General features: G+C 39.8%; 1 protein-coding gene across 2 annotated transcripts in view; it reads right to left on the bottom strand.

Annotated features, from left to right (window-relative positions):
- Positions 1 to 13,613, bottom strand: part of tspan9a (tetraspanin 9a) — a 278,790-nt gene that overhangs the window by 120,935 nt on the left and 144,242 nt on the right. The gene's annotated exons all lie outside the window — the stretch shown is intronic.

Genomic DNA, 13,613 nt, shown 5'->3' with positions numbered 1-13,613 from the left:
TTACTATAGAATACCACAGTGCTTAGTTTCCACAGTTTACGATAGAATACCACAGTGCTTAGTTTCCACAGTTTACTATAGAATACCACAGTGCTTAGTTTCCACAGTTTACTATAGAATACCACAGTGCTTAGTTTCCACAGTTTACTATAGAATACCACATTGATAAGTTTCCATAGTTTACGATAGAATACCACAGTGCTTAGTTTCCACAGTTTACTATAGAATACCACAGTGCTTAGTTTCCACAGTTTACGATAGAATACCACAGTGCTTAGTTTCCACAGTTTACGATAGAATACCACAGTGCTTAGTTTCCACAGTTTACTATAGAATACCACAGTGCTTAGTTTCCACAGTTTACTATAGAATACCACAGTGCTTAGTTTCCACAGTTTACTATAGAATACCACAGTGCTTAGTTTCCACAGTTTACTATAGAATACCACAGTGCTTAGTTTCCACAGTTTACGATAGAATACCACAGTGCTTAGTTTCCACAGTTTACTATAGAATACCACAGTGCTTAGTTTCCACAGTTTACGATAGAATACCACAGTGCTTAGTTTCCACAGTTTACGATAGAATACCACAGTGCTTAGTTTCCACAGTTTACTATAGAATACCACAGTGCTTAGTTTCCACAGTTTACTATAGAATACCACAGTGCTTAGTTTCCACAGTTTACGATAGAATACCACAGTGCTTAGTTTCCACAGTTTACGATAGAATACCACAGTGCTTAGTTTCCACAGTTTACTATAGAATACCACAGTGCTTAGTTTCCACAGTTTACTATAGAATACCACAGTGCTTAGTTTCCACAGTTTACTATAGAATACCACAGTGCTTAGTTTCCACAGTTTACTATAGAATACCACAGTGCTTAGTTTCCACAGTTTACTATAGAATACCACAGTGCTTAGTTTCCACAGTTTACTATAGAATACCACAATGCTTAGTTTCCACAGTTTACTATAGAATACCACAGTGCTTAGTTTCCACAGTTTGTTACGTTACAGCCTTATTCTAAAATAAGTTGTTTTATTAAGTTATAAATTATTTTCCCCCTCATCAATCTCCACACAATACCCCAAACATAAATACCTAATTTACATAAATATTCAGACCCTTTGCTATGAGACTCGAAATTGAGCCCAGGGGCATCCGGTTTCCATTGATCATCCTTGAGGTGTTTCTACAACTTGATTGGAATCCACCTGTGGTGAATTCAATTGATTGGACATGATTTGGAAAGGCACACACCCGTCTACATAAGGTCCCACAGTTGACAGTGCATGTCAGAGCAAAAACCGAGCCATGAGTTTGAAGGAATTCTCCATAGAGTTGTGAGACAGGATTGTATCGAGGCAAATATCTGGGGAAGGGTACCAAAACAATTCTGCAGCATTGAAAGTCCCCAAGAACACAGTGGCCTCCATCATTCTTAAATGGAAAAAGTTTGGAACCACCAAGACTCTTCCTTGAGCTGGCTTTCCGGGCAAACTGAGCAATCGTGTGACCAAGAACCCGATGGTCACTCTGACAGAGCTCCAGAGTTCCTTTGTGGAGATGGGAGAACCTTCCAGAAGGACAACCATCTCTGCAGCACTCCATCAATCAGGTCTTTATGGTAAAGTTGCCAGACGGAAGCCACACCTCAGTAAAAGGCACAGGACAGCCCGCTTGGAGTTGGCCAAAAGGCCCCTAAAAACTCTCAGACCATGAGAAACAAGATTCTCTGGTCTGATGAAACCAAGATTGAACTCCTTGGCCTGAATCCCAAGCTTCACATCTGGAGGAAACCTGACACCATCCCTACGGTGAAGCATGGTGGTGGCAGCATCATGCTGTGTGGATGTTTTTTAGCATCAGGGACTGGGAGACTAGTCAGGATTGAGGGAAAGATGAACAGAGAAAAGTATGGAGAGATCTGTGATAAAAACCTTCTTCCAGAGAGCTCAGAACCTCAGAATGGGGGGGAAGGTTCACCTTCCAACAGGACAACGACCCGAAGCACACAGCCAAGACAACACAGGAGTGGATTCGGGACAAGTCTCTGAGTGTCCTTGAGTGGCCCAGCCAGAGCCCGGACGAACCCGATCGAGCATCTCTGGAGAGACCTGAAAATAGCTGTGCAGTGACGCTCCTCATCCAACCTGATAGAACTTGAGAGGATCTGCAGAGAAGAATGGGAGAAACTCACCAAATACAGGTGTGGCAAGCTTGTACCACCTACCCAAGAAGACTCGAGGCTGTAATCACTGCCAAATGTGCTTCAATAAAGAACTAAATAAAGGGTATGAATACTTACGTAAATGTGATATTTCAGTTTAGATTGTTTTTCAAAATTTGCAAAGATTCCAATATAGGGTACTGTTTGTAGATTGATGAGGGAAAAAAATATTTAATACATTTTAGAATAAGGCTGCAATGTAACAAAATGTAGAACATTTAAGGGGTCTAAATACTTTCTGAATGCACTGTATATAATTATGTAGTAAACTATACTAAGGGAAAGAGTGATACCTAGTCAGTTGTACAACTGAATGCATTCAACTGAAATGTGTCTTCCGCATTTAACCCCTCTGATTGAGAGAGGTGGGGGCTGCTGCCTTAATCGACATCCATGTCATTGGCGCCCGGGGAACAATGGGTTAACTGCCTTGCTCAGGGGCAGAACAACATATTTTTACCTTGTTAGCTCGGGGATTCAATCCTGCAACCTTTTGGTTACTGGCCCAAAGCTCCTGCCCACCAGGCTACCTGCCGCCCTACACTGTTGTATCCCTCGATCACATGTAGAATTTAGTATAGAGTTTTGTAGTATACTGTAGAATACTATCATAAATACTACAGTGTTATCCACAAAAAACACTGTAGTAAATACTACAGAAATGTCTGCAAAACACTACAGTTTTTTTAAGATAATAAATACTACAGTGGTTGTATTCTTACCATTATATTATTTTTTGTTTGTACACACAGTGAGTGCACCCTGCAGAAAGTTACCTGCAAAATTGCTGTGAGATGCAAAGTTTTAAGCTGCAGTCTGTTTGTTTTTTTAGCTTTAAGATACGGGGGCCCTTTTTAACGGTCATTATCAGTTACACTTGCCATGGTGGATGCCCTGCCGTCTGGACACTTCCACAAATCTTATAAAACACACATCGGAAATCATCGACCGAAATAAACACTTCCTCTACTATAGTTAGTGACAGGGGGTTAAGTTACTGGTCCTTGACTGGTAGGAGAATAGATGGGTAATACGTGGGGCCTTCATTTTGGTGAAGTAGGGGGAAGAGAGATGGATAAAAGGGGATGTGGTTTACGGCCCCCTGGCCTCACCGCATGGAGCCACCCGTAATGGAATCGTATCTCTGGGCACATACTTTCATCCCTGTTTTATTCATGTTTCCTAAAAACCTGTGGATGCTCTGCAGCCACAACCAACACCTACAGTATGTAGGGCTCTGGCAGCACGGTATGTGATTGTATCAGCAGTCTGTCAGTCCCTCTGTGAGCAGAATTCCTGTGGCGCCACACAGGCAATAAGGCACGTACTCATACTCCTTTGTGTTTGTAGAAACAGGTTACAGGACACGAAAGGGGATAGGGATAGAAATATATACACCCTGGGCTTTTGCTAGGATGAGATAGAGAGAGAGGTCGTTCGACTCTGGGTCCGATTTTTATTGTATTTTATTTTTTTAGAGGGTAGATCAAATGTGACACACCTGGGTTCACCTTTTACCCATTCATTGAGGAGACTGTCTCCATGCAGACACACTGTTGGATTTTGGCCGTGGTATTTTTGTGGCCATTTTGTTTGTTTGCTTTGGCACCTTTCAACACCCCTCATTATCACATCTATGTACGCAACCACTCACTTACACTACTGACTACTGGCTACACACACCATTGTTAATTGTATTTAGGTTACTTCAGTTAATAAATATATTTTTGTTATTCCTTACCTCCACATCGTCTCCCTTGTTGTTACGGACTTTGAGCCAGGTCGTGACAATAGGTAAACTGGGATATGACTAAAGAGTTAATCAGGGTGATTTTTCCCACAAATAGACAGGTATTTTCCTTTCCACATTGGACTAGGAAACTGTAAGGTTGCAAGATTGGACCCCCGAGCTGACAAGGTGCAAATCTCTTTCTGCCTCTCAGCGAGGCAGTTAACCCAACGTTCCTAGGCCGTCATTGAAAATTTGTAAGTCGCTCTGGATAAGAGCGTCTGCTAAATGACTTAAATGTAAATGTAAAATAAGAATGTGTTCTTAACTGACTTGCCTAGTTAAATAAAGATTTTTTATTTTTTTAAATCGGCGCCCAAAAATACCGATTTCCGATTGTTATGAAAACTTGAAATCGGCCATAATTAATCGGCCATTCCGATTAACCGGTCGACCTCTAGTTAAAACATGCTAATAACGGTCTTCTGAGTACATCAAAAAAGGTTTGGTATACCTCCACTGGTATACCATCCAGCCCTGAAGTTTTCCCAGACTTAAAGGGTTTATGGCATAAATAAGTTCCTCCTCTGCAATTTGGCTTTCAAATGAGTCTTTCTGTACAGCTGTTAATTTGACATTATTAATAGGAAAATAATTATTACAATTATCTTCAGTTAGTGGAGATGGAGACTGGAACAAAAATATATGCTTAAAGTACTTTGCTTCCTCTTTCAAAATATAGTTTGGTGAATCATGGGTGACTCCGTCATTTGTAACAAGTTTCAGTAATTTATTTTTGGTAGCATTTCCATGTTGAAGATAGATTCCCCCCCCCCCCCCATATTCCATCCAGATTGCTTTATCTTTCATTTATTTATTTATTATTATTATTTTTAATTATACGTAGTTTTTATTTGTTTCCTTTTACGATACAACAACAATGCAATTGAATTATATTTGGCATTAAACAATAACTTGACAGACATGAATACACAGAGCACCGGGAAAGCACCCAGACTCCCCGCCCGCCCGCCCGCCCGCACCACACCACGCCACATCTCCAGCATAGACTGGATTCTATCAAACCTATTCTGTTCTACCTCAGAGGAGTCCAATAAATCCCATTGAACACTTTAAATTCAATCAGCTTGGACCGGGCATCTCTCATAGGGAGGAGCATCTGTTGTACTATTACATTACATTCCTCCTCTCCAAATGTTCCCTCCAGGTCTTTTCCCATACGGCCTTTAGGCCCTTACAAGTTCCATTAAATGAACCTTTACGGTGGCAATATATAAGCCATGTGGCATGTGGTAATTTGAATAGGATTTCTATCAAAACGCTTATATCGGAATGTACTGAGATTTTGACCTTGACCATGTGTCCCTGACCATGTGTCCCCCTATTTTCAATTCAGGGTTGTTCCATAATGAAGCATAGCTGATCAAGAAAGGTGAAGATCTTTCTCTCTCTTCTCTGTCTCCATATATTTTTAGTATGGGACATTATTGGATTCTGGTTACAGACTCAAATAATCTGATTCCCTCAAATGGGGCATTAAGTTCCTCTTCCATGTCCACCCAGATTGGCCTAGTCGAGTTCACAACAAAGAGAGACCTTATTTGGGAAGCGACAAAGGCTTCTTGATACAATTTCATGTTAGGGAGCTTTCACCCTCCCTTCTCAGTACACCTGATCTTTCTTGAATAAGTTCCTCCATTTATTAGAGTTGTTCCTCTAACGTATTCTGAGCCTCTATGGTACAGTTTTGATTGTCACTGTGGTAGTCCCTCTATTTCCTCTCTTAATATGCATCTTTGAATTAAATTGCTTTTGTTTTAAAGATGAGTATTGCATTGCATGGCCTCTAAAGGCACATTTAAAAGTGTCCCATACAATAAGGGGATCTGCTGTACCTATGTTATGTAGGAAAAAGTCAGTTATCAATTATTTTGTCCTGTTGAAAAACAAGTTGTAATCCAATAGGCGTGCCTACGTGGAAAATCTGTAAGAGTAATGTATATGCCAATTATTTGATGGTCCGACCGCATTCTGTCCCCTATCAACACTTTTTAAACTTTTGGTGCCAGAGAGAATGACATAAGAAAGTAGTCAAGACAACTGGCTTGACGGAGCCTAAGGCATGTATATCTCACTGTCAGGATATTTAAGCCTCCATATATCCACGAGTTCAATGATATTTGTGATTTCCTTAAAGCGCATATGGGTGATAGTTTGTAGTGTGATTACCTTTACGGTCCATTGAGATATTTAAAACCATATCATTCCAGGTGACTATCTCATGTAGCCGGTTGAGAGAATGCCAAGAGTGTGCAAAGCTGTCATCAAGGCAAACGGTGGCTATTTGAAGAATCTCAAATACAACACTTTTTTGGTTACTGCATGATTCCATATGTGTTATTTCATAGTTTTGATGACTTCACTATTATTTTACAATGTAGAAAATAGTTTTTTTTTTCAAGAAAAACCCTTGAATGAGTAGGTGTTCTAAGACTTTGGACCGGTAGTCTAAGGTCATCAAGGTTCTCATTAGCAGCTTTGAGAAATTCCTTGAATATTACGCTCACCCATCCGGGGGCTTTGGTTTTGTTGGACCAACCCTGCCAGGCAGGCTCAGACTCCTGAGTGGGCAGCACTGCTTTAGTAGGTCTCTGACCTCGTTTATCTTTCTGTCTTGGCTGCATATAGGCTACTTGCAGTAGGCCTATAAAGCAGATAAGGATGTGTGGGTAGCTCAGGTGGCTGTATAGGGTACAGGGTTGGGGACCGCTCCATCATGATAAGGCAATAAATAAATACACTATATTTGTAATCTATTTTAAAACGTACATCACATTTCTGCACAAAATTGAAAGTGCTCTCTGTCACAACTTCTGCTCACAGACACATATGGGCTCTGGCATTTGCAACCACTTTCCTTTTTCACTTACTTAACTCCAGACTTTTCCAAACACAGAAACACACACCCCACCTTCCATCACATTACACCCACACATACCCACATACTGTGACTTCTGTGTCCTCTGTTAGCGGCGGTTTTATCCCTACCATGTGGATTCCTACCTACTTTCGGGCATTTAAGTACTTTTGTGTTCCAGTTCCTTATATATGATGATGTACTTTTTCAATAATGATCCTTTCTTCTAATGCTGCCTTTTATCTATTTATAAATACTAGGAATAGTAAGTTGACAATATATTTTACAACATTCCCTATCTTGAATGGTATAGTGTATTTGTAGTTTATTTCTTTATCAATTGTTGTATTTGATCGTTTTCCAGTGTTTGTTATTACAATCCCTACCATGGATAGTATTGGGTGTTCCATTATCTGACACCTCTATGGGAATGTTGTATTATTTAGAATAGCCATGGAGTCGTCTTGGTGTCTCCGAACAGTTGGTTGTCAATGTACAGTTTATCGACTACAAGAGCTACACGTTTCCCTTTAAGTCTATTCACCTTGAAGAGTGGGTAAAGAACTTTGGCCCTGTTCTGCAATTTCCTTCGGGAACTCATCATTAATTCCTATTTTTGTGCCAGCGAGTCTTTCGCCCAGGCTTTTTACATTATTTTATCTTCAAATAATGCAAATTTGGCAATGATTGGGCACTCGTATCGCAGTCCTCCCTGTCCGAAACGGTGTACACGTTCAAATTTGATTTTGTTGACAGTATCGAGTGGGATCTGTAGCACTTCAAGGAGGAATTCTTTCACCGCGCTTTCAAGCTCTTCACCCTCATTTTCTTTTATACCATTTAAGTACCAGATTTTCTCACATGGATCTAGTCTGTATTCCGAGGAAGGCTTCTCTCGGAAACATGTTCTCCTTTTTTAAAGTTAATTAACGTCCGTTTCAATAGTATTGAATGGACCTTTTAGGTTGTTTGTTTCTTTCTCCATTGTCGCAGCTTTTCCGTCACTCATTTCGAGGTTTGCCTTTATCTCCTTTATTTCCTTACTGACAAGTTCAAGTACGCCCAATGTATTATTTATTGACTTTAGCAGGTCGGTTTCCACTCTTACCTTGAAAAGCATAATCATCGTAGTTCTCGTAGTTTTTTCTTGGAGTTTGGTACTCCATTTGTTCCCTGGTTCCTCTCTGACATGTTTTGACCTCGACTGCGTTCGTCATACTTAATAAACTTATCTAGCCTTATACGTTGTTTGGGGGGAGGGGGGGAGGTAGTTATCACCAGCTTGAATGTTATTGCCCACGAGTAAATGGATCAGTGTGCTACTATTTAGTCCGTTTTACAGATCCTGAATATTGCGATTTCTCATGAGGCATTCTGCACCGCCATCTTCAGCCCGCCATCTCTCTGAAAGGAGATGACCAACTCAACTTAATCGGTGTCCTGGGTCAGATCCTTTACTGACCTGGTGGAAGACAAGAGAAAAGGGGCGCTACAGATCCCTCTGTGGTTTTCCAGTTCGGCTCAGACTCTAATGGAGTCTATGGAAAATCCCCCAGACCCATAGATCTGTGGTGTTAGGCTCTCTGTCTGCAGAGAGGTCACTTGGGCTTAGTATGGGGCTCCTACAGTGGGAAACAGCTGGTGATACCACGTCTGGATCAGTATGTGGAGTGTCTTATACATGAGCATTAGTCAATAAAACCAGGCGGACTAGGGTAGTAGCTACAAGATTCCAACCTGCTGACACAGCGCTGGGAGGTCAGATGAATCACATTAATATTTCAGGGGCTGTCTCCTGCAATGCAAACATAGCAAGGCGTGTCAACGCGCTGCTGTGTCGAGAGAGAGAGGGGGGGGGGGGGGTTGATGGAACATGGAGAGAACATGCGTCCGTCTATTTATTCTGCTCAGCGCTGTCTATCGCTACTGGAGGACGTTTCAGAAGAGATGATGGATTCAAGCCACAGCAGCTATATGACTGAGGAGCCATTGTGCTCCTGCGCCACACCACAAAGACTGTCATTCCTCATTCCTCTAATACCGCCAGATGTTGGCTGCTCTGATTTATTGTCTTATGTTTGATATTCTTGATCTCCATACTATTAGCACGCTAGCATAATCGTATAATAAAATACCACATGCTTGCTCACGTACAGTACTACCCCTAGGGAAGGGAGTCATACTGATCATAGAGAAGGACCCAGCAGGTCCAGCCAGCCCTATCTCTATGAACAATCTGAGAGGTACAAAGCCTGCCTCCTCTCTCCTTTCCAACCACCCACTGGCACTGATGCCCGCCCGCTGTAAACACACAGAGAAGGTCCCCCGGTAGAGCCCACCCACTGGGCACAAACTACTCATTCAAGGGTTTTTCTTTAGTTTTACTACTTTCTACATCGTAGAATAATAGTGAAGACATCAACACTATGAAATAGCACATATGGAATCACGTAGCAACCCACAAAGTGTTAAAAAAAATCAACATTTATTTTATATTTGAGATTCTTCAAAGTAGCCACCCTTTGCCTTGATGCTGGGCAATGTTGACTCCAATGCTTCCCACACATTTTATATTTGAGATTCTTCAAAGTAGCCACCCTTTTCCTTGATGCTGGGCAATGTTGACTCCAATGCTTCCCACAGTTGTGTTGAATTGGCTAGGTGGACCATTCTTGATAAACACAGGAAACTGTTGAGCATGAAAAACCCAGCAGTGTTGCAGTTCTTGACACAAACCCATGTACCTGGCACCTACTACCATACCCCATTCAAAAGTACTTAAATCTTTTGCCTTGCCCATTCACCCTCTGAATTACATACCTACACAATCCATGTCTCCAATTGTCTCAGCCTAAAAAATAAATTATTGTTTAACCCGTCTCTTCACCTTCATCTACACGGATTGAAGTGGATTTAACAAGTGACATCAATAAGGGATCATAGCGTTCTGCCTGGTCAGTCTGTGTCATGGAAAGAGTAGTGTAGGCCTAGGGTTTCACGCTTTGTTTGATTTCAAATATAATCTTTGAGTTAACAATTTATATGTTGTTTATATGTGAATACATGTTCACCTCAACCAAAAATCTAAGTTAAAGAATAGGACTAAATCTAATCTAATCCAACTTTAAATGCACTTAAAAAAAACAATATTCTTTAACTTTGATTCTTTGGTTGAGATGAAGACATGAATACAACATATCAATTATAAATTTGTAGACAAAATGGATTTAAAGCCGGACTAAGTCAGTGGCACAAAATATCTTCTTCAAATGGGAAAGATCTCATTTCAATATGGCGTTGACAACCAAACACAATTCAATATCACTTTTGCAATACAGTAAAGTCTAACTTGTTGAAAAGTTAAAAAAATAATATGTTCGATTCATGTCTCCAACTAAAACAAAAATTCAACTAAAACAAATAGGATTAAGCCAGTGCTTCAGATTAAACTATCCAAGCATTAGATAGCCTTTAAATGTTGATATTTGGTTGCGTTGTCAACCAAACACAATTCAATATTACTTTTGTAATACACTAAATTGACTAAAGTGAAGGTTATCTACCAAACTAATGCAACAGTATTTATTCAACTTTAAAATGTGAAACATCCATGGCCACATTTTGAGGTTAGCCTACTCTAACCATCATATTAGATCAAAGTTTATGGTTGCGTACACAATTAAGCAGATTTTATATAGATTTTATATTATATATGTTACTAGCTCCAAACAATGCAGTAATACAAATAAAAGAAGGTACATACAATCACTAAAAAAAGCTGAAAGAACAACTTCTTATGTAATCATAGAAAACATGCATATTCAAGACAGCATGCAAAGATTGCAGGTCTGTGGAGATCTTCACAATTGCTATAATAATCTGTGCAGAACCTCGAACAGCATTGATCACTTGCACTTTGTACATGAATGTAATCTCAACTGCAATCCAGGTCATTTGGTTGTGCTATTAGATGAATCACAGTGTCTTTTTGAGTGGGAGAATTCAAGTTGAAATCTCATTGATCAACGTCTCAACCAAGTATTACCCAAATGTCCACTTTGAAATGACGTGGTGTGCCCAGTGGGAAAGATCTCAGACCCAGCTGGGCAGCACCTCCTTTCAATATGGCCAGCAATCAACAGCCTGTGTGTGTGTTTGTATTTTTTGCTAAGGCAGCAGCTACTCTTCCTGGGGTGCAGCAAAATGAAGGCAGTTATACAATTTTAAAAACATTACAATACATTCATTACAGAATTCACAACACACTAAGTGTGTGCCCTCAGACCAAAACTCCACTACCACATATCTACAACACAACATCCATGTGTTAGTGTGTGTATAGTAGGTGTGTTATAATGTCTGTGTAAGCACGTGTCTGCGCTTATGTTTGTGTTGCTTCACAGTCCCCGCTGTTCCATCAGGTGTATTTTTATGAGTTTTTTTCAAATCTGATTCTACTGCCTGCATCAGTTACCTGATGTGGAATATAGTTCCATGTAGTCATGGGTCTATGGAGTACTGTGCACCTCCCATAGTCTGTTCTGGCCTTTGGGGACTGTGAAGAGACCTCTGGTGGGATGTCTTGTGAGGTATGTATAGTGTCTGAGCTGTGTGCTAGTTGTTTAAACAGACAGCTCGGTGCTTTCAACATGTCAATACATGTCAATACACAAATACAATTAGTGATAAAAGTCAATCTCTCCTCTACTTTGAGCCAGGAGGGATTGACATGCATATTATTAATGTTTGCTCTCTGTGTACATCCAAGGGCCAGCTGTGCTGTCCTGTTCTGAGCAAATTGCAATTTTCCTAAGTACCTCTTTGTGGCACCTGACCACCCGACTGAACAGTAGTCCAGGTGCAACAAAACTAGGGCCTGTAGGACCTGCTTTGTTGATAGTGCTGTTAAGAAGGTAGAGCAGAGCTTTACTATGGACTTCCCACCCATCTTAGCTACTGTTGTATCAATACTGTACATTATCAAACACTTCACACATGTTATCCAGATATTGACGTTAGGACTTGGCGGTCTATAGCAACTTCCCACAATAATGGGCTTTATTTGAGGCAAATAAACCTGTAGCCATATTACTTCATCAGTATTTAACATGAGACCCTCTCTAATCTTTACAGGAATGTGGTTCTGAATATAAACAGCAGCACCTCCACCACTGGCATTTCTGTCTTTTCTGTAAATGTTATAACCTTGCATTGTTACCACTGTATCATCAAAGGTATTGTCTAAATGTGTTTCAGAGATAGTCAGAATATGATTGTCATCTGTTATTCATTTCAGGAACCTTGTTTCTTAACTCTTAAGGATCAGACCCTTTTTTTCAATTTTTGCCTAAAGTGACATACCCAAATCTAAATGCCTGTAGCTCAAGCCCTGAAGCAAGGATATGCATTTTCTTGGTACCATTTGAAAGGAAACACTTTGAAGTTTGTGGAATGTAGGATAATAAAACACATTAGATCTGGTAGAAGATAATACAAAGAAAAAAAACAACATTTTTTTGTCTTTTTTTGTACCATCATCTTTGATATGCAAGAGAAAGGCTATAATGTATTATTACAGCCCAGGTACAATTTAGATATTGGACACTAGATGGCAGCAGTGTATGTACAAAGTTTTAGTGTGATCCAATGAATCATTTAATTTCTGTTCAACATTTTGTATCAAGACTGCCCAAATGTGTCTAATTTGTTTATTAATATCATTTCATGTTCATTGTGCACTCTCCTCAAACAATAGCATGGTATTATTTCACTGTAATAGCTACTGTAAATTGGACAGTGCAGTTAGAATAACAAGAATTTAAGCTTTCTGCCAATATCAGATATGTCAGATATGTCTATGTCCTGGGAAATTTTCCTGCCACTTACAACCTCATGCTAATCGCATTAGCCTACGTTACCTCAACAAATGGTTCATATGTTAACATGGGCTATTTTGTGCACTTTTTTTGGGATGCTTGCTTGTTTTCATTGCTTTACTGGGAAGCTTAGCAGAAGTAGATATTTTCATGTTATGTATGTTAGTGCAGGGTGAGCTGCACACAGTGGACTTCCTACTAGGACACACCATCTCAATGTGTGTGTGTGTGTGTGTGTGTGTGTGTGTGTGTGTGTGTGTGTGTGTGTGTGTGTGTGTGTGTGTGTGTGTGTGTGTGTGTGTGTGTGTGTGTGTGTGTGTGTGTGTGTGTGTGTGTGTGTGTTTATGGTTGCACAACTATTGCAATCTATGGTAACTTTAGTAATATACACATAAAAAAAGGTAGTCATATGTCATTTTTATTTAAATGTTTATATTTGTGTCCATACTGTTGTTGGGTTTCTAGTAGATGGATCATATGGTCCAAGAGAAAATAGCCTAATTAATGAAAAAAGCATCTCATCAAGAATGCCATTATTTTCCATTACCTCTGCAACTCGTCTAAATATTGACTTTTTTCACAACTGACACCAGTTTGACGCAAAAACATTGACAAAAAATACATATTGACAGTAAAATAAATAAGTGTGTAAAACATATAAAGGATATTTCATTCTGAAACAATCATAGAAACACCAATGGTATTGTTGATGGTTTATATTTAGGATAATGTTTTACAGCTTTGTCATTCCAATTTTTATTTTAAAATCATCTCATGTAATTATTTCATATAATCATGTGATAAGGCCACACAGAGATAATTACAGACACCTGT

The sequence above is a fragment of the Oncorhynchus masou genome, chromosome 31 (genome assembly GCF_036934945.1).
Source record: "Oncorhynchus masou masou isolate Uvic2021 chromosome 31, UVic_Omas_1.1, whole genome shotgun sequence".
Classification (NCBI taxonomy): Eukaryota; Metazoa; Chordata; class Actinopteri; order Salmoniformes; family Salmonidae; genus Oncorhynchus; species Oncorhynchus masou.
This window is presented reverse-complemented; position numbering and strand designations above follow the sequence as displayed.